The sequence below is a fragment of the Giraffa tippelskirchi genome, chromosome 12 (assembly GCF_054371585.1).
Source record: "Giraffa tippelskirchi isolate mGirTip1 chromosome 12, T2T-mGirTip1v1.2.pri, whole genome shotgun sequence".
Taxonomy (NCBI): Eukaryota; Metazoa; Chordata; class Mammalia; order Artiodactyla; family Giraffidae; genus Giraffa; species Giraffa tippelskirchi.
Genome location: NC_137286.1, coordinates 90,897,560 through 90,924,634, shown reverse-complemented (window position 1 = coordinate 90,924,634; position 27,075 = coordinate 90,897,560). Strand labels below are relative to the sequence as shown.

Here is a 27,075-nt window from a genome sequence, read left to right as displayed (position 1 = left end):
CTTTATAGTCCAACTCTCACATCCATACATGACCACTGGAAAAACCATAGCCTTGACTAGATGGACCTTTGTTGGCAAAGTAATGTCTCTGCTTTTTAATATGCTGTCTGGGTTGGTCATAACTTCCAAGGAGTAAGCATCTTTTAATTTCATGGCTGCAGTCACCATCTGCAGTGATTTTGGAACCCAAAAAATAAAGTCTGTCACTGGTTTCCTTTGTTTTCCCATCTATTTGCCATGAAGTGATGGGACCAGATGCCATGATCTTAGTTTTCTGAATACTGAGTATTAAGCCAACTTTTTCACTCTCCTCTTTCACTTTCATCAAGAGGCTCTTTAGTTCTTCACTTTCTGCCATAAGGGTGGTGTCATCTGCATATTTGAGGTTATTGATATTTCTCCCAGCAATCTTGATTCCAGCCTGTGCTTCTTCCAGCCCAGTGTTTCTCATGATGTCCTCTGCATATATAAGTTAAATAAGCAGGGTGACAATATACAGCCTTGACGTACTTCTTTTCCTATTTGGAACTAGTCTGTTGTTCCATGTCCAGTTCTAACTGTTGCTTCTTGAGCTGCATACAGATTTCTCAAGAGGCTGGTCCCTCCTTCAGGCAGAACTAATTGTTAATTAATGCGTAACAACAGTCAACTGAAATCTCAAAATGAGGGAAAAAAGCAAATGTTTGCAAGAATTACCTTTTTTATACATCTATATGTATAAAGACATATATATGAGATATAGATATAGATTAGAAGGAGGCTGGCTTGGTTTCGTTATCCCATCACTTATCAAATTCGGGACTAAGACTTACAACTGGGCTGTTTGTTTTAAAGGCACAAGGCCATCAAGTTCCCTTTTAATTACGAATAAATGATGTCTGAAGAATATTCAGCTTTTGACACAATACAGATAGTAATTCTATAAATAGTAAATTTAGTGGGTTTTTGTCTTTTTTTTTTTTTTAGTAAGTTTCCATTTTAATCCTCAAAACTGTTCCCAATTACTTAGTTTTTCACAGAAGCACTGCCTGGCTGCACTTCTGAAATCATAAACAGGAAGTATGATATATAAATGTCAGTAAAACTAAAACTCAATCCTATGGTTTGATGTTTTTCTTCCTCTCCTCTTACCACGTTAATGTCTGATTTTATGTGTATTGTACTTAGACCAATTACATGAAGGCAAACAGTCATTCATTAACGGATCGGTTTTCTTTGGCAACCTAACAGTTTTGGGGGGCATGGAAAAAAATACATGGAATAACCTAAATGTTGTTCATTTTCATGGAGGAGGGAATGGAAATGACCAAGAAACTGCTGTTGATTTTGCATTGTTAGAGACTGCTTTCATGCATAGGTTGCACAACTTTACTGTTGCCAGAAGACAGTGTAAATGGAGAAAGAGGCTAGAGAGTGAACGACTCTTTAAATACTTGAAAACCCATTACAGAAAGCATTTTTACAGTTTGCACCATCTTATTCCGATCTTCAGTAACTCCTTGAATGTGTTTCCCTACATTAATTCTGTTGTGAGACAACTAAGGAGTTGTTTAAGTAGTGCAAAAATTCAGGATATTATCTCTGACTTCCCTATGAAGAAACTATGGTTCTTTCTATAGTTAGTATTTTCTATGTAACACTATTTCAGTGTCTCTGCTACCTGGACTTTTCTATGGAAATTCCAAGAAAAAGATTAAAATTGACCAATCCAGATTTGTGTATTACCTTAAATATTTCTGAAGAAATGTTACCAACATATAAATGCTGCTTTAAGTCTAAAATGTTTTTCTTTAGGAAACTGTTCCTGACTTTGTTCTTAAACTGAACACTGAAGGAATGAATTTACTCAAAGTCACACAATATATGAGGGAAAAAAAAACAAACAGAACCTATGTATCTAAACTCCCTTTCAAGGCAGATCACACAGACCCAGAGAATATGTTTCAGAAGGAGGTAGCCTGCCTATCTATTAAGGGTCTACCTTTCTGTAGCACATGAGGCACTGCTGAACTGCACATACGGTATTTTAACAATTGAGGCATTATCTTCTAGTTGAAAACACAACATACAGAGAATAGATACAGGAATATGTGAAAAGTGACATAATAAGAACACACTAATCAAGTACAAGCTACAAATAATTGCTATGGGGATGTGGAAAGTGAAGTAACTTAAAACTAGATGGATAATGGACAGAAGTTCAGTGGAATCCAAAAATCTTACATAGAAGTTTTGAAAGTACTGATGGGTTTGGATTCCCAGAGAGAAAAAATAACCATTCATTTATTCGTCAAATACCATATTTACCAAGTGCTTCCTATATGTTACATGCTAGGCACTGTTCAAGGCACTAGAGATGCAACACTATACAAAACTGCTACAGAGCAGGACCAGGCAGGTCATCTCACAGACATGATGGGAATAGAGAACACAAATATGAGAATAGAGAGAAATTAAATACTAGGTCTTAAATACTAAAGTAAAAAGTGTTAGTCACTCAGTCATATCCGACTCTTTGCAATGCCATGGACTGTAGCTGGCCAGGCTCCTCTGTCCATGAAATTTTCCAGGTAAGAATACTGGAATGGGTTGCCATGCCCTTCTCCAGAGGGTCGCCCCAACCCAGGGATCAAACTCAGGTCTCTGGCATTGCGGGCGGATTCTTGACCATCTGAGCTACCTATGTGCTTAAAGAAAGTGAAGTCGCTCAGTCGTGTCTGACTCTTTGCGACCTCATGGACTGTAGCCTACCAGGCTCCTCTGTCGATGGAATTTTCCAGGCAAGAGTACTGGAGTGGGTTGCCATTTTCTTCTCCAGGGGATCTTCCCGACCCAGGTATCAAACCCAGGTCTCCTGCATTGCTGGCACACACTTGACCATCTGAGACACCTGGGAAGCCCAAGTATTTATGTGCTTAAATACTAGGATGTTTCTAAATGGGAGAAAGATGTTTGGTCTGCCTTGAACTCCTTTTGTCATTATGGTCAGAACAAACTGCTTTCCCTTCTCAGTTGGTCAGCTCTCTTAGCCTCTTAGATACAACTTTATTACGACCAGAATAACACAAGTCAAATAAATACTACATGCATAAAGATTCCCAGCTGAAGTGTGCAGAGAGCAAAAAGGGAAAGAATGGCTAGTAGGAAGTTCAATTTTATGGCTCCTTTTATCTTTCCAGTGGTTACTATCATATATTATCAGTCTCTTGCCAGAAACATCTCCCACTTGGTATTTGTCTGAGTTGTGATTCAATTCCTGAAGGTTCTGCTCTCCTCCTTTCAGGTAGAATCGCTGAAAGGAGACTCCATGTAGATTCCTTTTTGCTACTGATACTTAATCAGGTTTTCTTTATTCATCCAGCAATACTTCTCTGTACACTGTTTGATGGAAAGTATTCTGTGTTTTGTGTAAGCTAGTAGGGAAGAGGAAAAGATGGGATGAGGGCTAGGGAGAATACCAAGAGGCTGCAATACAAGAGGCTACAATATAAATGACAATTAAGAGCTTGGATTAAATGGGCAATTTTCAAAATGCAAAGGAATGTATTAAGTACCAATGTAGAGAAATACTAGAAGAACTAACAAGTTTAGCAACTGTTTACCTATGGTAAGTAAAGAAAGAAAAAAATAACCTAAGATTGCAAGTTTGAAGGTTCCAAAATTTGTGTTGTCACCAACAATAGCCAAGAAATTTGGAAGAAATAGCTTGAAGGAAAAAAATGAAATTAATGTCAGATCTAAGCAGGATATCACTAGAAGACAGAGGACTCAAGCTTTCTTGATAACCTATGGGGCCTGTTGATGTACATGTGAAAGTCATTATTATATAGAAAACAGATTGAAACCCTATGGGCTAAAAAGGGAATGCAATAAACAACATCAAATGGCTGTGTATGATGAGGTAGCAATTTCAAAAGAAGTAATCTGGCTTTGGAACTCTTTCCTTCAGGTCAAAGATGTCCTTTACTAAACATCCTCTCCCTTTTAGCAGACCCCTTAGTGAGTGAGAATAATAAACTTAATGAATAAAATTAAAGACTTTGTTTCCCTGGATTATCTGTAGATAGTAAGTAGGCAGAGCTAGGATTTAAGTCCAGATCTGTTTGATTCCAATGCTACTTTTCTTAACTAATAATCTACTTTGCCTCCAAAAGCTACCTAAAAACAATACATAAACAAATAAATAAATAAAAATTGTTTGGCTATCCTAGATATTTTGCGTTTCTATATGAATTAATTTTAGAATCAGCTTAACTTTTTTTTAAGCCTACTAGAATTTTGATTTGAATTATATTGAACCTTTAGATCAATTTGGGGAAAACAGACATATTAATATAAACCCATGAGTCAGGTAAATCTCTCCAGTTAGTTAAGTCATCTTTAATTCTTCTCAGCACTATTTGCTCTTTCGAGTTTTCAGGACTTTTGTGCCTTTTTTCAGATTTATTCATAAGAACTTCTTATTTTTTATGCTACTGTAAATGCTCTGTATTTTTTACATTTCCATTTTCAATTGTTTGGTGCTAGAATGTGGAAATATAAACGATTGTTATATATTGATTTTATATCCCACTATCTTGCTAAACTCAAGTTATCCTAGTAGCTCTTCATCAATTCCACCAAGTGGAAGAGATGCGTGATCTATTGTTGTTCAGTTGCTCAGTCCAACTCTTTGTGACCCCATGGACTGCAGCCTGCCAGGCTCATCTGTCCATGGGATTTCCCAGGCAAGAATACTGGGTTGGGTTGCCATTCCCTTCTCCAGATCTTCCCAACTCAAGGATCAAACCCGCATCTCTTGCATTGCAGGCAGATTCTTTACCACTGAGCCACCTGGGAATCCTCCTAGATCGATGATTTTATCAGTTTTATTTCCTCTTTTCCAGTCTGAATTTTTTTTTTCCTTTTCTGATTGTACTGGTCAGAATTCCCAATACTGAATAAAAGTGGTAAGAGCAGAAGTCCTTGTATTGTTCCTGATCTCAGGGAGAAAGCATGCCATCTTTCATCAGTAGATATGAGGTTATTTTAGGTTTTGTGTAGATACCTTTTATCTGACTGAAGAAAGATCCTTGCATTCCAAGTTTGCTGAGTTTTTTAAAATCAGGAACGAATACTGGGTTTTGTCACACGTTTTTTCTGCGTCTATTAAGATGATCAGTTTTTCTTTTTTAGTTTAAAATGGTGAATTATACTCATTGATTTTTGAATGTTAAAACCAATCCTACATTCTCAACATAAACCCAATAATAATACTATCCTTCTTATATATGGTTGGATTTTATTTGATAAAATTTTATTTAGAATTTTTACATTTATGTTTATGAGGAAGACTGGCCTGAGTTTTCTTGTTATGTCTCCGTAGTGTTTGGGTATCAGGGTAATGCTGGCCTCCAAGAACAAGTTTGGAAGTATTCTCTCCTCTTCACTTTTCTGTAAGAGTTTATGTGTAACTGGTATTATTTTTCTTTTCCTAAATGTTTTGGAAGGATTTGTCAGTGAAGCCCTATGGACTAGAAGTCTTCTTTGTAGGAATATATATATATAAATTATATATTTATTTGGCTGCATCAGGTTCAGTAGTTGTGGTGTGGGCTTAGTTGCTCTGAGGCATGTGGGATTTTACTTCCCCAACCAGGGATTGAACCTCTGTCCCCTACATTGCAAGGTAGATTCTTAATCACTGGACTACCAGGGAAGCCCCTGTAGGAATATTTTAAACTAATAATTCAACAGAAAAATGACGATTCAGGTTATGTTTCTCCTACTGTATCTCTTTCTTCTTGAGTAAGCTTGGTAGTTTATATCTTTCAAGGACTTTAGCCATTTCATCTAAACTGCTGTTGTTGTTTGCCTAAAGTTTTTCATAATATCCCCTTATCATCCTTTAAGTACCTGTAGAATTTGTAATGATGTCACCTCTCTTATTCCTGATTACCAATCTTCCTGATATGTGTCTTATCTTTTTTTTTTTCCTGACCAGTCTGGCTTGTCTGGAAAATCTCATGGACGGAGGGGCCTGGTGGGCTGCAGTCCAGGGGGTCGCTAAGAGTCGGACACGACTGAGTGACTTCACTTTCACTTTTCACTTTCATGCATTGGAGAAGGAAATGGCAACCTACTCCAGTGTTCTTGCCTAGAGAATCCCAGGGACGGGGGAGCCTGGTGGGCTGCCATCTATGGGGTTGCACAGAGTCAGACACGACTGAAGCGACTTAGCAGCAGCAGCAGTCTGGCTGAAGGTTTATCAGTTTTACTGACCTCAAAGAACCAAGCTTTAATCACACAGATATTCTCAGTTGATTTTTGTTTTCCATTTAACTGATTTCCACTTCAATCTAAATTATTATTATTATTATTATTATTATTTTGCTTCTTTGTGTTTAATTTGCTCTTAAGTTGAGGTCATTGCTTTGAGGGTTGTTTGGGTTTTTTTTGTATATTCTAATATAGGCATTTCATTTATTCAGAATTCAATAATGTTGTATTTTTATTCTCCTTCAGTTCAAAACACTTTCTGATTTCACTTTTGAGTCCTTTAATCAATGGATTATATTTGTTTCAAAATATTAGGGATTTTCCAGTTAGCTTTCTGTTACTGATTTCTTATTTAATTCCTTTGTGGCCATAACATACTTTGCATGACTTGGATCCTTTAAAATATACTGGGACATATTTTATAACCTAAAACAGAGATCAGAAAACTTTTTCTGTAAAGGGTCAGAAAGTAAATATTCTAACCTTTGCAGGCCAAAAAGTCTGTCAAATTTTTTCTGTTTTTCTAAGAAACCTTTCAAAATATGAAAACCATTCTTAGTTCACAGGGCAATATAAAACCAGGCTAGATTTGGCAGTAGGGCAATAGTTTGCTGACCCCTGGCCTAGAATATGCTCACTCTGGGTAAACGTTTCATGTATACTTTAAAGGTAATGTATATTCTACTATTTTAAGTGGAATGTTCTAGAAAGTCAATTAGGTAATATAGCTGGATAGTGTTATTTAAGTTTATTACATCCTTGCTAGGCTTCAACGTTTTCAAGCAATTATTAAAAGAGGCATACTGAAATCTCTGACTGTAATCGTAGATTTTTCTTTTTCTCCTTGCAGTTCTATCAGTTTTTGCTTCATATATTGTGAACCTACTGTTACTTGGGGCATAAACATTTAGGGTTGTTATGTATTCCTGATTAACTGGCCCATTTATTATCATGAAATGACCTTCATTATCTCGTAATATTTTTCACTTTGAAATCTTACTTCTTTCGCTATGTTAACACCAGTTTTCTTTCGACTAATGTCAGCATCAGCATGGTATTTTCCATCCTTTCATTCTTAACATTGTTGTGGTTTTGTATATAAAGTGTTTTGCTTTTATCCAATCTGATAATCTCTGCCTTTTAATAAGGATTTTTAGATCATTTACATTTAATGTGATTATTGATATGATTAGATTTAAGTCTATCATCTTGCTGTTTTCTGTTTGTTCTATTTATCCTATGTTCCATTTGTTTATTGTTCCTTTTTTCCTTTTTCTGCCTTTTTTCAGATTGAAATTTTTATGGTTCCCTTTTTTCTCGTTTGTTAGCTTACTATCTAATATTGTTTTATTATTCTTCTGGTTGTTTTAGGGTTTATAGTCTGTATATATAACTTATCAGTCTTCTTCCAAGTGATATTACACTACTATAGGTACAGCAAATATCATACTTTTATTTTTCCCTTCCTGACTTTATGCTATTGTTTTCATATATTTTACTTGTGCATGTTGTAACCCTCAAAACATATTGTTATTATTTTTGTTTAAACAGTTGATTATCTTAAAAGAGAAGTAAACAGAAAAAAGTCTTACGTAGTTACCTTTTCCAGTGCTCATCATCCCTTCGTGTAAATCTGTATTTCCACCTGGTATCATTTCCCTTCTGTCTGAAGGACTTCTTTAACATTTCTTGTAGTGTAGTCTGTTGAAATTTCACTCTGTGAATTTTCAGTTTCTGTAACACTCTCAGTTTCAATGTGGGTAAGCATTAATTAATCAATTCCCTGCCATATACTACTATAAATAGCCTTGGCTAAACTGTAGGAGAAAGAACTGAAAAGGAATGTATTGTACAACCATGAAATAGCCTAGAACCTTGCCTGTACAAATCCAGCTTTGGGCAATAGGAACTTTGAATATTCCAGGGTGTTAAAAGCTGAATAAACTTGGATCATCTTCTAAAATATCAATTTTACTCAGAGATTTTGAAAAAAAATTATAAGCATTATATTTATATTAACCATAGGACTATTATGGTATATAATGCACTTTCATTTTAAATTTAAGACAAAACGCAAAACTAAAGAAAATTCTAAAAAAAATGAAAATTCTATCTTGGGACCCAGATTTTAGGGCAGTTATTCACTCTTCTCTACTATTAACCAAACTGTTGTGGAAAAGTCTGAGGAGCAGTGACTTTGATGATTATTCATGATTTTTTAAAACCTTTCCTAAAATTGGATGCTGTCAACAAATGCATATTATTCATAGAGATTTTTATTTAATTTGAATATGTATTTCTAAATTGACTACTATATCCTGTTATTCAGCTCATGAATCATTTCTTATTGTACTCATAAAAAGTGTACTTGATTCCAAGTTTTTAAAACACCCATCACTATTCCCGTGAAGAAGGACTTTTACTTACCAGTTCTCAATTTCATGGCTGTCAGTGTGCCTTCATCAATCAGAACCTGCAACATTGTCCAATTTTCTGATTCCAGTCCAGGATAGAGTAAGAATGCACATAAACAAGCCTGTTAGAAATAGGCCTAAAATAAAGATAGAAAAAGTGTTAGTCGCTCAGTCACGTCTGACTCTTTGCGACCCCATGGACTGTAGCCCACGAGGCTCCTCAGTCCATGAAATTCTCCAGGCAAGAATACTGGAGTGGACAGTCATTCCCATCTCCAGGGGATCGTCCCAATTCAGGGATTGAACCCCGGACTCCTGTATTGGAGGCAGATTCTTTACCATCTGAGCCACCAGGGAAGCCCCAAGATAAAAAGGCTCATTATGAAGACCTACCAGAAAATCTAATTCTAAGATTGCATCCTAAGGAAATAAGTCAAAAATTTAATTATTTTATTGTTCCTTTTACCAGTAGAGAAAAATCGGCAGGAATCAATGTAAAGACTCCCAAATAAGAAACTGCTTATTTTACAACCTAATAGTCTATAATAGAATATGTATTCGGTCATTAAAGTATATTATACTTGAATACTTTTTGCTCAGAAATACATATGAACAAAAAACAGGTGTGAAAATTTATTCACTCTATTTACTCCCTTAACACCTGCTTTCTTACCTTATTTTAACCTCAATTCTCAACTATTCCATTTTCTTTCAAACCACAATCTTTCACATACCTTCACATCATTTCCTATCCAGCCTAGATTCCCAGGCTCATCAATCTCTCCTGCTTATAACCTTGCTCCCTCTCCCATTCCTTATAGCATGTATTATACTTTTACTTGAACTCACCTATGCATTTATTTTTTATGTTTCCTTTATCAGAAAAAAAAATCAAAAGTATCAGCCATGAATCTCCATTTCTGTCCCACAATTTAAGTTATACATGTAACCATGTTTGCCTCCTCTCTAATCTCAGAGGAAAAAATATCCATCCTTTTCTTTTCTGGCTCAGTTGCGCTACTTACAACCTTGATCCCGTATCAGTATTGAGTATTTCCTCATCTCTTAAGGTGTTGCTTTACCTTTATCCCTCCTCTTTTTTTTTCATCCCTTCTCTTTTTAATCTCTCCTCTCTGCTGTCTCTTCCCCACATTTTATAAATATGTTAAACTCTTTTCACTGTAGAATCTTCTCCTCTATCTTTTAACTTCCTCCCTACAACTATCATTCTTTAATTCTATTTTGAATAAGAGATGAAAAGTTTTGGAAATTCCTTGGCAGTCCAGTGGTTAGGACTCAGCACTTTCACTGCTGGGTTCCTGGGTTTGATCGCTGCTCAGGGAACTAAGATTCCTCAAGCTGCACGGCATGACAAAAAAAAAAGAGAGAGCGAGTGAGCTGAGGAGACTTGGAATAATATAAATTTAATATAACCTCTCTCAATTTTAATATACTTTTCAACTCAACACAAACAGAATTCTACCATCAGTACACTGAATGTGCACTGCAAACATTCTGGCAAACAACACTAAAAGTTGCCATCATGTTTTTCAATTTATTCCACTCGTGTTTACTGTCTGACCCTCCTGACTTCTTTCCTTCTGAATCTTCTCTCCCATCGGCTTCTCAAGCACAGCTCACTTGGTGCTGCCTTCCCTTCCTCTGCTATTTCTTATCGGTTCTTTATCTTCCTCCTCTTAATCTGTCCATTTACTAATGCTGCTTCTCATTTCCTCTCCATATATTCCATCTCTATGAGCAATAGCATCACCTGATTTTAACTATCACCTATTTAATGATATCTGCCTTCAGCCCAGGCCTTTCTCCTCAGCCTCAGACACATAGATGCTGAGCTCCCTAGTCAACTTCTCTACATGGATACCCCACTGGCACTTAATATTCCATATTCAGCATGTCTTCACTGAGTTTCTCATCTCCCTCCCCTTTCCTAGTTTTCCATTCCACACTTTTACATATACATACATACATAGAAGCCCCATTCCTCCTCCATTTGTCTCTATTCCAGTAAAACTGTACTGTACAACCAAGCTGGGGACTAGGGAGTCATTCAAGACTCTTATCTCTATTCCAGGCATAACATCCCAGCACAAAATCTCATTATTTCCCTCCATGGCTATAAAACTACACAAAAGTACTTCCATTTATTTAAAAAACAAAATAAAAGCACATTTTCTAACACTCCCTCTAGTATTTACACTCTGAAACAACAATCACATTATTTTACTAACAAACTATGAAGGTTTTATGTTGTTATTTAGTCACTAAGCCATATCCAACTCTTTTCAACCCCATGAACTGTAGTCTGCCAGGCTCCTCTGTCCATGAGATTTCCCAGGCAAGAATACTGAAGTAGGTTGCCATTTCCTTCTGCAGGGGATCTTCCCAACCCAGGAATCAAACCCAGGTCTCCTACATTGGCAGGCAGATTCTTTACCACTGAGCCATCAGGGAAGCCCTATGAATGTTTATACAGAAACATATATAGCTTGCACTACTTCCAGATACTAGAAGCCTTGTTAATACCCCTGTACCTAATGGTGGTTAGCACACAGCAGTTATTGCTTAACCCTGTGTTCATTTTTGAATAAAGTAAATGTGACATATTTGAAGTTATCTATAGTAATGATTAAGCTGCATTTTACACAGTTCAATAAATGACAGGACTCATAGACTATTTTATAATTAGGGAGGAAATGTTCAAAAGTAAGTTGGCAGATCCAGTTTTAAGGGCAAATAAAAGTTATACATAAAGTATCTTTACATCAAGTAATTTAGAAGAAGCTTTGAACTTTATTATAATTAACAACTAAAGCAAAGAAGAACTAAAGAGCCTCTTGATGAAACTGAAAGAGGAGAGTGAAAAAGCAGGCTTAAAACTCAACGTTCAGAAAACTAAGATCATGGCATCCAGTCCCATCACTTCATGGCAAACAGATGAGGAGACAATGGAAACAGTGACAGACTTTATTTTGGGGGGCTCCAAAATCACTGCAGATGGTAACTGCAGCCATGAAATTAAAAGACACTTACTCCTTGGAAGAAAAGCTATGACCAACCTAGACAGCATATTGAAAAGCAGAGACATTACTTTGCCGACAAAGGTCCATCTAATCAGAGCTATGGTTTTTCCAGTAGTCATGTATGGATGTGAGAGTTGGACTATAAAGAAAGCTGAGCGCCAAAGAATTGATGCTTTTGAACTGTGGTGTTGGAGAAGACTCTTGAGAGTCCCTTGGACTGCAAGGAGATCCAACCAGTCCATCCTAAAGGCGATCAGTCCTGAATATTCATTGGAAGGACTGATGCTGAAGCTAAAGCTCCAATTCTTTGACCACCTGATGTGAAGAACTGGCTCATTGGAAAAGACTCTGATGCTGGGAAAGATTGAAGGCAGGAGGAGAAGGGGATGACAGAGGATGAGATGGTTGGGTGGCATCACCGACTCGATGGACATGAGTTTGAGCAAGCTCCACGAGTTGGTGATGGACAGGGGAGCCTGGCGTGCTGCAGTCCATGGGGTCACAAAGAGTTGGACACAACTGAGTAACTGAACTGAAACTGATACGTGCTAACATTTTTCACATCTAAGGATTAAACTTTAGGAATCTCAATCTTATATAATAGGAAAGGAAACTGAGTATAAGTAGATAGATGGAAGGACCATTAGATTTAGCCACATGCTATAAGAATTTGTCAGGAAAAGATTTCCTATCTACTGTACTCTATCAGTGGTTCTGCAGTTTATTAGAAGTACTACAGTTAAGTCACACCAGTTTTGGGTTGTTCTGCTAACAGCATAAACATCTAATTGTAAAAACCCCGTGTTTATAAAAATACATCCTCCAAAAGGGGAAAAAAGTTCTTTGGTTAAGTATATGTGTGCTACTTCTCTACATGGAACACTGTAATGAATTTAATCTTCTGTTTCACTTCAAACCTTATTTTTCTTTAAGGGTTTCTTTAAAATTAGCTATGTGGTCTGTATATACCATCCAAGTTCACTGGGTCAAAAGTTAACAGTATGGGGTCATCAAGTAAATTAAATGTTAACAGCAAAAATTAAAGGACTTAAATTAAAAACATAGGGCCTAATCCTACGATGAAGAAAAGTAAGGAAAAAGTGTTCCCATAAGAGCTATAAACTGTTCACCTATTTAAAATAAATTACTTCTTCAGAGCTGCCTTAAAAAGTTAATTTGTTTAAAACACGTAAGCATTTCTTTGCCAAAAGAGAACGTGAGGTATTTTATTCTCCTTATTTCCCTATATATTTCTTCTATAAGAAACATTTTTTTACATATTAATAATAGAAATGTAGCATGAGGCCAAACTGGTCAGATGGCCTCAGTCATATCTCCTAGAGCCCAGAGAGTTCCAATTTGACTTCTGTCTACTAGAAATGAGTAAGAAATGAATGTCAATAGATTCTTATCCTCCTCAACTTCTAGGAAAAGGTTCTTCACAAGTCAAGAAAGCCCTGAGAAAGCCATTAAATGTTTTTTACTCATCGTAAAGTTTATTTATCATGTGTGCCTCCTCAGTCATGTCTGACTCTTTGCAATCCCATGGACTATAGCCCACCAGGCTCCTCTGTCCATGGGATTTTCCAGACAAGAATACTGGAGTGGGTTGCTGTTTCCTCCTCCAGGGGATCTTCCTGACCCAGGAAGATGTGGGATCAAACCCACATCTCCTTGTCTCCTGCAGTTTCTTTACCACTTCACTCAATGTGAAGTTTATTTATTAAATCCCTTCAATTTTCCTTTGACACAGAGTCAAGAATATACCCATTTTTATTATTTACCAGTCCTTTATATTATTTAAATTGTTCCTCAAATACACACATTTTAATGGCTAGACAAAAAGTTAACCGACCCCTGTGTATTTCAGGCCATATATGGTACATGATCTACCATTTGGGGTGTCACTTTTTGAGATGAGCTCTGTTAAACTGGAGAATAACCAGAAAAGGAAACAAAGAGTATGAAGTGTTTAAAATCATAAGCCACTAAAGAAACTAAGGATATTTGGAGAGTAAAGGTTCAGTTGTCCTCATGGTTGAAAATACTAATGGTCATACTTAAGGGGTTATCACACGTAGATGGGAATGAATTTGTTCTCAGCAGCTCCAGGGGGCAATTACAAATAGGTGTGCTTTAACTAATAAAAGTCTATGATTCCAAACATGAATAGGCTAACTTTCCTTTACTAAGAAAATTTAAATTATTTAAAAACAATATTTCAGAACAATATTTAATATATCCTCTGAGGTCAACACTTTCACACTAATTATTTAGAAGGTAGATAACTGAAACAAATAGGTTTATCCCTTTCCAAGTATCCTTCCTGTAACGGGTTGGGAGCAGGGTAATTCACACTTCGTTAGTAAATATTACCATTAATAACTAAATGAATTTTAACTCAGTCCTACAATCTGTGGCCAAGAATACAGAAGCAAAACAATTTCTCATATAGGGAAAAATCATAACAGAATCAGAGTAGAAAATATGTATGCATATGTCCTAAGCCACTTTCAGAAACTAGGGCTCAAAACCATGCAAAGTAAATTTCCCCAAACAGAAGTATATCTCCTGATCCATGTGTAAATTTTCTCTCATATAACTAACATGGATATACTCTAAAAAGAAACTATTCTAAAAGAAGCTACTCTAAAAGTAGTTTCTTTTTTTTTTTTTTTTGCCTTTGATGACTTTTAAAGGGTCCTCCCAAAATATTTCTGTATAATAAAGTACTTATAAACTGATACCTAATTAACTAAAGCATATACTTATGAACCATTTAAGTACCTTCTGAGGAGGATTGTATCATTGTTTTGTCAATTTAATTACAGAGAAAGACTATCAAAGTTACTTCACAGAACAAAGATATTATCAATATCTGAAATAAAAGACACATTTGTATTTTAAAAAGGGAATGTAAATGGGTGAATATGTGGGAAGAACTCATTACATTACCAACAAATTTCATTGAATGTTGTACAGGTTTATGACTGGAGAACTAGATGCTGTATCTAATGAAACAGCTGTTGTCCATCTTGAGGTCTGACACTTCACAGACCTAAAAAAAGACAAAACAGTACTTTGAATGAATCCATTAAACAAAAAAGTACAGAAAATTACCTAGATTTGGTATTTTTACCAATATATACAATATTTTTATCAATATATGTGTATATACAAATATATATACACTCATCTGATTAGAGGCTTAATTTAAAATTTCCAGGTAAATATTAAACTTGAAAAATTAAAAGCTCATAGTAGAAACTAAATAGCCATGGATAGATACATGACACAGATAAGAAACATTTTCAAACCAGCCATTATTGTTAAGCCTTATTCTGTTTTTATGAACTTTTTATTTTGTATTGAAGTATAGCCAGTTAACAATACTGTGACAGTTTCAAGTGAACAGTGAAAGGACTCAGCCATACAGATACATGTATCCATCCATTCTCCCCCCACCGCCCCCCATCCAGGCTGCTACATAACATTAAGCTGAGTTCCACATGCTATACAATAAACCTTATTCTTTTTGCCTTATTATAATTCTTCTAGTTTACTAGTTATAATATTCCTAACATTTTTTAGGGGACAAATCCTAACTGTAGCTATTTTTAGCACAATGTTTTAAATATATGATAATCATCAAGTACAAAACAGTTTTAAAACAGAACACTTTGTCCATAAGAGATGCTCAAAAAACATCAATTTATTTCAATTAGAAAACAGCCTTCAGGATGCACACTACTATATTTAAAATGGGTAATCAACGACAACCCACCGTATAGCACAGGGAACTCTGCTCAACTCTGTTATATTTATGGCAGCCTGGATGGGAGGGGAGTTTGGGGAAGGATGGATCATGTATGGCTGAGTCCCTTCACTGTTCACCTGAACTATCTACACATTGTTAACTGGCTATACCCCAATACAAAATAAAAGGTTAAAAAATAAAAATAAATTTAAAAAAAAAAACAGGCTTTACAATCAATATAGAACAAATATTTAACATTTTATATTCTTACCATTTTAACTCACAGATTATAAGAACACAGAACATGAGAGTAAAAAAAAAAAAAGGTAATTCTCAAATTTGTTCAGGTGGCAGAATAACTGGTGCTAAGTACCATTCATTCCCATTAAATCTTTATTAGGAGACACAGAGACCTGGGTTCGATCCCTGGGTCAGGAAGATCCTCTGGAGTTGGAAATAGCAACCCACTCCAGTATTCCTGCCTGAAAAAATCCATGGACAGAGGAGCCTGGCGGGCTACAGTCCATGGGTTTGCAAAGAGTTGGACACAACTGAGTGAATAAGCAGAACTGTGCTGAAGACACAGAACAAGGACAGCGTCGAGGCTGTTACAAAATTCTCAAAACCAGGAATTACATCTCTATGTATGCATATTCACTACCACAGCCACATATCAACACACATGTAAAGTTACTGTTTACATATATTATTCAATATTTTCCTACTGCTGCTTTAACAATTACCATAAATTTAATGGCTTAAAACAACAGAAATGTATTATTCTACAGTTCTGGAAGTCAGAAGTCCCAAATGGGTCTCAGTGGGCTAAAATCAAGGTGTAGACAGAGCGATGTTCCTTTCTGGAGCCTCTAAAGAAGAATCTGTTTTCTCGGCTCTTCCAGCTTCTAGAGGTTGCCCTCATCCCTTGGCTCGTGGCCCGCTTCTGTCTTCAAAGCCAGCAACAGCTGGTTGAGTCTTTCTCCCATCTTACCACTCTGACACTATTTTGCTTCCCTCTTCTACATCTAGAAAAACTGTGGAATTATATTGGGTCTACTCAGATAATTCAGGATAATCTATTTTTTAGGTCATGTGAGTAGCAAACTTAATTCTGTCTGCAACTTGAATACCCCTTGCCACGTAACAACATATTCACAGATTCTAGGGATTAAGATGTGGACTTCTTTCAGAGAACCAGTATCCTGCCAAGCATATAAATGAACCATTTTCCTCTGCTTTTCTTCAGGAACTCCATTGACCATCATCCAACTCTAATAAAATTACATGCAAACAGTTCACATGTGCACACAATTCCAGAGACAGGGCCTGCGATTATCAACAAATTCTGAACATTTAAGAATCACTGGACTAGCTCATAGAATAGCCATGTTCCACAGAAGGATTGTTTGATAGTATCAACAATGCCAAATTTTAGACTGGCTTTTTAACGTGTTTAGCTTTGATCAGAAAACCTTGATATGGGTTGAAAGTTTTTTCTTGTATTTCCCTTCTATGTATTTTTTTAAAGTAGTTCTAATCATTTTCCCTGGTGGCTCAGAGGGTAAAGCATCTGCCCGCAATGTGGGAGACTCCGGTTCGATCCTTGGGTTGGGAAGATCCCCTAGAGAAGGAAATGGCAACCCACTCCAGTACTCTTGCCTGGAGAATCTCATGGACAGAGAAGCCTGGTAGGCTACAGTCAGTGGGGTCGAAAAGAGTCAGACACGACTGAATGACTTCACTTTCAATCATCCTAGTTATACCTCTACATCTTGCACTTACAGTTTTCCAGTTGGTATGCATCATTTTGTGATGATGCTAATAGTAAATCCAGTGATTTTTCCACAATTTACTTAATAATCTTACTATTACAGGACATTCCGACCCAATCCTCCCTTTCTGCTACTTAGTACTATATTTAATATTCTGGGCATCTTCATGTGTAGATCTTTTCCCATAGTTCAGATTTATTTCATCTAGACTAGATTCCTGAAATTGGAATTTCTGGCAGGAAAGATGAATATTTCTATCACCCTTTTTATTATTGCTAAATTACTTTCCAAAAGGTCTGCTTTAACTTACATTGCCACCAGCCTTTCCTCACTCATACCATCAATCTGAGGGGTTTTTTTAAATGGCTTTTGTGTACTGAAAAGAATATTCAGAGGTCATTTAAATTCTTATCAAAGTTATGAACTAAAAAACTTAGTTCTTCCTTGACTTTTAAATTCAACTTGAAGCTCTGGTTAGTCTTTATAAATTTTACCAGCAATCACTTTCAAGGAGGTTTCTAAAGGTCTCTTAAATATTTAGCTTTTAGAATTTTATAACTTCTATAACTTCTGCTTTGCTTAAGTACTTAAAGTTGGATTAATAAACAAAATGTTTCCAAGAACTTATTTAAAAAAGAAAAACCTGTATTTGTTTTTCTTCTTTCGCTGTGTATTTGTTAACTGTTCTGTTTTTCTTATAGACCTATCTCTTATTAACCCTTTATCTGCTTTATATGTTAAAAAATATTTTTTGATTTGTCATGTGTCTTTACCATTTATAGCAAAATTTTTCCTGTGTATATACATTTTTTGTGTAGCTAACAATGTTCTCCAAGATTCTGTGTTGAACCTCTCTATCATTCTACATACCTCCTGCAGTGATCTCCTTCAATCACACAGTTTAAACTACCATCTACAATTAGTCAAGTTGTAGTAAACAGATAAAATTCTACTAAATCTATAGACAACAACGGACACCAGAACTTCCCCTAAAGTTCCAGACTTCCAAATCAAAACACCAATTCTAATATCCAGTTATCTCTCCAGAGGATGGGAGGATTGTACTTAACCCAAAGGCATATAAAAATCAATATTTCACATGTCAAAATCCATCAAACCTGTTCTGTTTTTCCCTGTCTCAGGAAATGGTACCACACCAGAAACAAAGGAATCCTACCACATGCTTCCTTCTCTCTCCTCCATATACAAAGGCTCCTAAACCTCTTTGTCTTAGCTTCAACTTTCTCCATCCTAGCTTACTCTGCTCTAACCATATGGGCATTGAATTTACTGGTCCTTTTGGCACAGGACATTAACATATGCTCCTCTTTTGCCTTGAGTGGTCTTCCGTTTTTTTGGCCTTACTAATTCCTAAGTCTCAGTTTAACTGTCCCTCCTTTGAAAGTGTCAGTTGCTCAGTTATGTCTGACTCTGCAACCCCATGGACTGTAGCCCACCAGGCTTCTCTGTCCATGGAATTCTCTAGGCAAGAATGGTGGAGTGGGTTGCCATTCCCTTCTCCAGGGGATCTTCCTGACTCAGGGATCGAACCCCGGTCTCCTGCATTGCAGGCAGATTCTTAACCATCTGAGCCACCCCCCCACCCCCACCCCTTAGAAAGGCCTTATTTAAATCTCCAGTGGTAAGTCCCCATTGTGTATGCTTTCATAGCATCCTGTATTTTTCATGGCATCCCGTACTTATCACAATGGCAATTTGTATGATTATTAACTTAATCCTTGTTTTCTCTTAGTACAGAGAGAGGAACTGTGGCTGTTTTTCTCACCCCTAGATGCTCAGGACCTTAAACAATATATAACACAGTGTTAAGTCGCTCAGTCGTGTCTGACTCTTTGTGACCCCATGGACTCTTGCCCACCAGGCTCCAGGCAAGAACACTGGAGTGGGTGGCCATTCCCTTCTCCAGGGGATCTTCATGACCCAGGAATCAAACCCGGGTCTCCTGCACTACAGTTGGATTCTTTACTGACTGAGCCACCAGGGAGGCCCTACATAACACAGAGTAGATGCTAAACAGTTACCTGTAAATAATTACACATTAAAACTGAAGAAGTAAATCCAATTTTGTTTATACTTTATTTCACCATCATTTCTAATCTGTGCTTCAAGTACTTTTTATCTCTTGCCTGGATACTATTGATACCATAGCCTCTGCAGGACCTTCTATCACTGCTCTTGCACTTCCTAATCTGTTCTCCAGTACCCTTATTAAAGAGAATTTCTAAAATATAAATCTGGTATTACTCATTGGTTTCAGATTTTTCAACTGCATCAATATAAAAGTGACATGTAAGGCCCTTCATGGTTAAACCTCTATCCACTTGATCACGCTAACCTTTCCTAACTCCTCCAAAGGCATCTAGACCACAAATCACACAAGCTACCTGAATCTTCTTGACCATGCCAGGTTCCTTCTGACTCTTGTTTTCTTATGATTCTGTTCAAAATGCTCTAAATGGCCTATTTCTGCTCTCTCTTTTACATTGGACAACTCCAATCCTTTAAGTCTTCACCAAGATATCCTTCAAGACACAGCTCAACCACCACCTCCTAGAAAGCTTTCCTGAGCCACCTATTCCTAACCTGCGTTAAATGTTTTTCCTATACACTTCAAATTATTATTTTAAGGAATTTATCTTTCCTCTATTGGATTTTCAGCTCCTTGCTAACAGGGATTACATATTTCTCATCTCTATATATCCTGTTCACACATTTGATTCATCTGTGGGCCACTACATATCAAACTCATCAAAACATAGCTACCTTTTGGGAACCAGTATTCCCCCTTCTGAGAAATCATCTAATAAATAAAAAAGAAAGTCAATTGGAAAAGCATAGAAATATTCACTTCAAGATTATTTGTAATAACTAAAAATTAGAGACAACCTAGATATCTACCAACAGAGGAAAAGTAGAATCTACTAAATGATAATGTAGCAGAGAAATTCAGAATGAGATTGTAAAACTAACATAGTAATTCAGATGCTTCTTACATGTTAAGTGGAAAAAGACAAAACTATTTCACATTCTGACCTTATAAAATTATATGTACAGATATTTATTAAGGGAACATGAAAACTGCATGAGTTGTTAATGTGAACTGTGATTTGACTTTATTCAGAACTTTATAAACTGCTATATCTTCTCAATTATAGTTATAATAAAGATAATTTAAAATTGAACCCATGTTATTAACAGATACATATATTAGTAATATGCATATTTTAATGTGCATATACACATATATATTTCCTAACTCTGTCTCCTAAAAGGTCCAAGAAGCAGCAATGAACCTAACCTTGGTCTCTAATACCATTTTCACTAAGACGAAACAGGCTGTTTTAGAGAAAAAGCTAACTCCAGGGCTAGGGCAGGAGCTAGACTTGAAGCATCTTAGTATACCAGAAAGCAAGTAAGTATTCCCAGAAAATGATGTAGGCATACCACAAAGGCATAGGACCCAGATTAAAGGTGCTCCCACTAGCTAAATCTAGGACAATTCAAACACCAAAACTAATCAAATACAGACTTTAAAATAGAGGTGAAAGGTCATGATGTGTGTAACTTACCTTGAAATGTTTCAGAAAAAAATGTACAAAATATAAACATGCAAATATAGATAGAACACAATGAAACAAAATACAGAAGTGGAAAAACACAGAAATTCATAAGGTAATTGCAGATAATAAATAAACAGAGGAGAAGAAAGGGCCCTCTGTTTGCAGTAGAATGCTGTAGACTGACTGGTCAATATCAAAGGACTAATAGATTTGTTGAATCATGTTACAACCATCATTGTAAAACTATATGGGCAGTAACATATCCTAAATTTAAATGGGAACTTTGATGAGCAGGCTGTATCTTCAAGTATTTCCCCACAGATTGCTTATTTGCCAGGAAGGAAAAAAAAAAAACCCAGTTAACTATACATTGGAAAATTCTGGCCACATAAAGACCAGATAATCAAAATGAACATCATCAGTGAGGGACATATGGCCATCACATGCTTCCAGAAGTGGTACTCAGAAGGACGCAATATCACCTGTGCCATAGTCTAGTTAAGAATGCAAAACCTCAATTTAACTTAATAAAGATGCATCAGACAAAAACAAAATAAGGAATGTTCTCTCTAAAAGGAGGGTGGAGGGAGAAACTATATTCTTTAAGAATGTCAAAGTCATAAAAGATGAAGAAAGGCTGTGAAAGTGTTCCAGTAAAAGAAGCTAGAATCAAGACCCACTAAATGTAGTACCTGACCCCAGACTGGCTCCTATAGTGAAGGGGGAAGTGCTACAAGGACCATCCTGCAAAACGCCTGTATCAATGGCAGATTGAAGTATTTTTTCAATGTAAATTTATGAAGTTGATAGGAAATACACACAAGTATTTAGAGGTTAAGGGCCAAGATGTATGTAACTTAACCTCAAATGGTTCAGAAAAAAATTGCATATAAAGAAACATATATTTGGAGAGAGACAGAGACTTTTTGCAAAAGAGCAAGTAAATGATACAAGTGTTCTCTGAACTATTTCTATTTTTGCAACTTTTTGTAAATTTGAAATTATTTCCAAGTAAAAAAAGTTTTTTTAAAAAGTTAAGTCTACCTCAGAAAAACAAGACCAACAGGAAAATAAAAGCTATTTATGTAGCTTTTACATCTCTGCAATTTGCGTCTATGCAAATTGTTTTTAAAACATTCACCAGTGTGTACTGAGTTTTCAGGTTCCTGTTCACAGTGTTTTCTTAAGAGGCTTCATTCTTCCTTAAAAGATGACCAGACCTATAACTTTCACAGTTTATCTAAATAAGCTAATACGTTGAAGCCAACATTCCATCAGTTGCAGCTTACTCTTAAGAAACAGCAGGAGGGAAAAAAAAGCATCGAAATTGCAAGACCTCTGCTCTCCACACTACCCATTATTTACCATTCATTTGCTGGTGATTGCATGGCAGTTTCCAAAGTAAAACCTCAAATTTTAAATTATGACTTCAGTTTTACTCTTATGACAAGTCAAGAAGAGTGTGCAGAGAAACAAACTAGGTGGGTGGAAAGGGGTGGGAGTAGGGTGATTAACTCTTCACTGCATTGAAGATGAAAGAAAGCTGAAAACGTCTGCCCCAACTGAGTCCCTAAATAACTGAGTTCATTCTTCTCATCAAGTGTATCACTGTGTGAAGTATTAAAGTTCAAGGAAGGTGTTCTTACTAGTTTTTTACCTGTGAATCTGAAGATCTTAAGTAAAAGTGCTCTTTTTTTCCTTTGCTTTCAAGTTCAGTTCAGGAATTTGCACCCCCTTGTGGTCAAACATAAAATTCTTCAAGTTTCAAAACCATTTTTTTTTCCAGTTGGGTTTTTCTTGTTCAGGCATAAGGAGCGAGTTACTTGACTTTCTTTTCTCCCATATTAGTGAATCAAGAAACTTTAATGAAGGATTTTTTAATCTTTTGTTAAATAGGATCTGAAACAAACAGGACTTAATTCTTCTAAAAGAGACCTCTATATAAACTTTAGTCTGTGCAAAATGGAGACAATAATTACACCTACCTCATGAGTTATTACGAAGATTCAAGGAGAAAATGGATATACATGCTTAGCTGACATATAGAACATAGTAGGTACTCAATAAATGTTATTATTTATTAATATCAGCACTTTGGAATTCTCTTGACAGAATAAATCTTAAAAGTGGATGGATTGGATAAAAATTTTACCAATTCATGATGTTCTAGTACAGTCTTGCAAATAAGTTCCCCCAAATATACCACTTATCCAGACTGCAGCTAGCTGATTTTCTCCACAGGTATATTGTTAAATTAGAAACAATATGTGTTTATCTCTAGATGATAGAAATTTGAATGGTTTTTATGCTTTAGAGTGGCCTAATTTTTCCCCTTTTCTCCCTTTAATAATTAGAGCAGTAAAACTATTCCATTTTCATAGGTTACTCTTATGAAATGGCAAAACAAATTAACATCTTTATTCATCTGACAGAAATCATCACTCCATTTGGCAAAAATAATTTGCCTGGCTGATTTATCATTTTAAGAGGCTCTTGAACACAAATGCTAATTCCTAATGGCCCTAACTGTAATCTGGTCTTTAAAACACCTCTAAAGAAACCACCTTCAAAGATTAGTGTTAATGACTGACCCACAACAATAGCTAACATTTACTAATATACCATGCACTGTTCAAATACCTTTAATATATTAGCTCATTCACATCCATAAAACAACTGGATGAAGCATTAATCCTTTTACAAAAGATCAAACTGAGAAAAAAGTAACTCTTGTAGGGTCACAAAGCTAGTAAATAACAGATGAGCTCCAACACAAGCAGTTTGGTTCCAGAGTTCATTCACTTAACCAGTGCACAAAAAGTACCATAGAGATATAAGTCACATACTATGCAGCCATAATACTACTTGATGATTCAAATTATTAAATTATTAAAATCCATTTCTCTTCTGATTGTACCTCAGTAATGCAAACCATGCTACCTTCTCCCATTTCCTTACTTCATAGTACTTAAGGCATTTTCACACTCGTCTAATTTAACTCTCACAATGATGTATGTCTTTGTATACTCAAACAGTTATTCATCACAAGTTGTCTTACAATAAAAACTAGAAAAAAGTGTAACAATGCCCCAGATTTTTAACTGTTGGATTCTTTAGAGAATTCATAATAACTTGGGATCAGGAAAAAAGCAACCAGTTTTAAAATAATCTTAAAATGTAATCATTTAACATCAAAGGCAGTCTTTTTTTTTAATCTTAACTACCCTGGCAACAGGTGAAATAATTCTCTCAAGCAAATGAATGGTTAAAAGGTTTTTAAAGAAGTTATTCAATATTGACAACTTATCATCATTTACCTTCCTACCACAGTGCCCAGTTTTTTTGACACTGGATAGATCTGCCTAGGTCTTGTGCTTCCGTTTAGTAGTTTTAAGACTTTGGGGCGAGTTTCTTAATCTCAGTCTGAGGTATCCTCTTGTGTAAAATAAAGATAATGCCTACTTCACAGAGCTGTTGTGGGCAATAAACATGATCATCCCGTAAAGCGTTTAGTTAGCACCATGGCAGCCCAGAGTACAGTCAATATATGGTTATCTAGTTGTTATTACTTTACCAATGCGTGGCACAATAGAAACTCATCTTTGCTAGATTAAGCTCCCTTATCAACCTTTTTTTTTTTTAATCACCCTAAGTGATCCCAAAGACTGCCCATTACCCATTCACCTCTCCAAACCCCGGCAGAATGTTTAAGAATGAGAAGACGGTGAGAGAGACAAGGTAGAGAATGACCCTGCCTCCAGAATCTGACAGATGCGGACTCGTCCACGTGCTTGCTACCTGTGCTACCTTAGGGAAATTACTTAAAACTCTTTGGGCCTGGTCTGCAAACGGAGAATAACAGTACCTACCTCATAAAGTTGTTCTTAAGTGCGATAGCTCCCGTAAAGCGTTGGCTTACAGCAAGAGCTCTGCACACAGGCGGGGCTGCTCTAAAGTACACGCGTATCCATACACACGCTCCCAGACACATTCCGTTGTTAGTTTAGACACTGGCGATAAGCTGTTTCTCTTTTCACCTAAGCTGCACCCGTTTGTTTCCCTCGAACAGTAGAATAAATGCCTATCGACTGACAATGTCACCTATGGACCCTCGGGCCCACAGTCCCCACGGCCCCTCCAGCCCCGCGGCTGAGTGCAGGAGCTGCACGCACGCGCAGGAAAAGAGGTAGGACTACCGCTGCTGAGGAAGCGAAGGGAGCGCGGCGAACACGCGAGGATTCTGCGCATGTTCAGGGCGAGGGGTTGGAGTAGGAGTTTGCGCATGAGCAGAAGTGTCGGGAAAGCTAGCGTAGTGGGGGTTAGGAGGCGGTATTGACAGCTGTGGAGGCAGCCCGCGTTCCCGGCATGCCCCGGGGCGGCGGGGTTGGCTCTAACGAATTTGAATGAGGAGCCTCAGCGCTTTCGGCGCCATTTTCGAGTGATGCCTGATCTCATCAATCTAGCGGGAGAGACGGAGTAACCTGTCCGAGACTACAGCGCCTCTAGGACTCGGCCGAAAAATCACTAAAAAATCCCAAAAATTTACTTCGAGCAAAGGGCACTTGGCGGAGCCTCGTCAGGGTTGGCGCAGCGGGTAAGAGCCTGAAGAAGTAGCAGAGCGGGACTCGGGAGGTGGCAGTGGTGGGACCGGCAGGCGGTGGGGGGTGCAGGGAGTGGGGGCAGTGGGTCCGCCTTCATTTTAATCGCAAAAAAAAAAAAAAAATGCAAGGAGATAGGGTTGAGGGGTAATTGGGTTGTCTGAGTGGGCGGCGGCGGGCGGGATGTGGCGGGAGCGCGGAGAGTCGCGGGCGTGGGGGGAGGGGAGCTGCAGTTTGAGCGGGACGCGGACGCGCTGCGGCTCAGCGGCCGCCGCCCAGCGGATCTGTCAGCGGGACCCCCCGCCCGGGGCCAGGGCCGGGGCGCGCTGGGGCTCGGCTGGCCGCGTCTCCTTGACAGGAGGAGGGGGACGAGCGCCCCCTCCCCGCTGGGGGCGAACCGAGCCGTCTTTTATCGCAGTTTCCCCGGCCCGCGGCGGCCGTCTTCCCGTGACAAGAAACTTGAGGTCGGCGGAAAATTGAGGACCCGGCGTAGCGGGTGCCTCCGGTCCTACACGCGGACAGTCCTCCCCGCGGGACCCAGCCGTGTGTATTGTCGTCTCTGACGCCAAAGCGGGAGATGCCCTCGCGATGTGAGTCTGTCCACGCCGCCCTCCGGCTCCGCGCGCCTGGGTCCCGGCAGGGGTAGCACTGACCCGCGTCTGGCTTTTCCGATTTGGGCAAGATGGGGCGGGGGCAGGCTTTTGAGGTTTTAGCGGGCTCCTAGGAAGGATGCTGGACTTTCGCTTTTTGCTCGGGATTTTGGTCGTTAGCTCTCACGGTGTCGTGCTTTCTTGGTGGGGTGGCGGGGCGGGGGGAGTGTTCTTGGGTGAGATGAAAGATGGGGCTTCGACCTTGCGATTTCCTTCTCCGAGTCACTCTTTCTTAGAAGACTTCTTCCTTCTCCAGCCTTTGAAACATGTCGCAAGGAAAAAAAGGCAATCTTTGAAACTGTGTTGATGTTTTCCTCCCGAAAAGTCTTTCCCCGGAGAACTTAACGGTAATTTTGCAATCCCCACCTTTTCTTGGGAGCGCTCTTGACTTCGAGGCGGAGGGGAAAGGACTGTTATTTGCCTTTCCCTTTAGTGATTTTTTTTTCCTCCTCGTAGTTTATACCAATTTTTGCTCGACTGCACTTGAATGATTTGAGCCAGTGACGGCTTTAACTTTAATACTTTATAGGTAGATAATGGCCTTTGTAAAATTTCTCATTAAAAATGTACTGGATCTTAAGTCCTTTTCTGCGCTGAAGGCACCCTGGATTAACCCTTTGCTAGTGTGATGTATTGCGTATGGGGCGCGCGACTCTGGGTTGCGAATATGCAGGAGTTGATTTTTGCAGCAGCTATTCAGTTGTTCGAAAAAGAGGAATAACGCTTTCAGTCACACACTTCTTAGGACTGCCTGCCTAAAGTTTACCACCCCCGCCCGCCCCTGGAATTGATGTAACGATTGATTGAGTTCTTATTTCTGTAAAGATTGGGGGACCCGCCCTCACTTAGAATCTTTTCCCGAAGAGAATAGGAGAGCGCAGTGTGATGTTTTTCAAATGGTGTCTAACGGAGCTCCCAAAACACCGAACTTGTTACCCCTGATTGGCTGGAAGGAAGCGGGACTGGGGGGTTTGAATGTTGAACACTAGATTATAATTCTTGAC

General features: G+C 37.8%; 2 long non-coding RNA genes across 2 annotated transcripts; both read right to left on the bottom strand.

Moving 5' to 3' along the window:
• Positions 1-942: 942 nt before the first annotated feature.
• Positions 943-25,948, bottom strand: LOC145528732 (uncharacterized). Its single transcript, XR_014070585.1, has 5 exons — positions 24,693-25,948; positions 14,669-14,771; positions 8,686-8,809; positions 7,859-7,959; positions 943-3,413 (listed from the first exon to the last, which is right to left on the bottom strand). It is a non-coding gene; the product is annotated as an uncharacterized LOC145528732 (long non-coding RNA).
• LOC145528733 (uncharacterized) lies at positions 17,184-21,177 on the bottom strand. The gene is made up of 2 exons (XR_014070586.1): positions 19,093-21,177; positions 17,184-18,673 (listed from the first exon to the last, which is right to left on the bottom strand). It is a non-coding gene; the product is annotated as an uncharacterized LOC145528733 (long non-coding RNA).
• Positions 25,949-27,075: the final 1,127 nt, after the last annotated feature.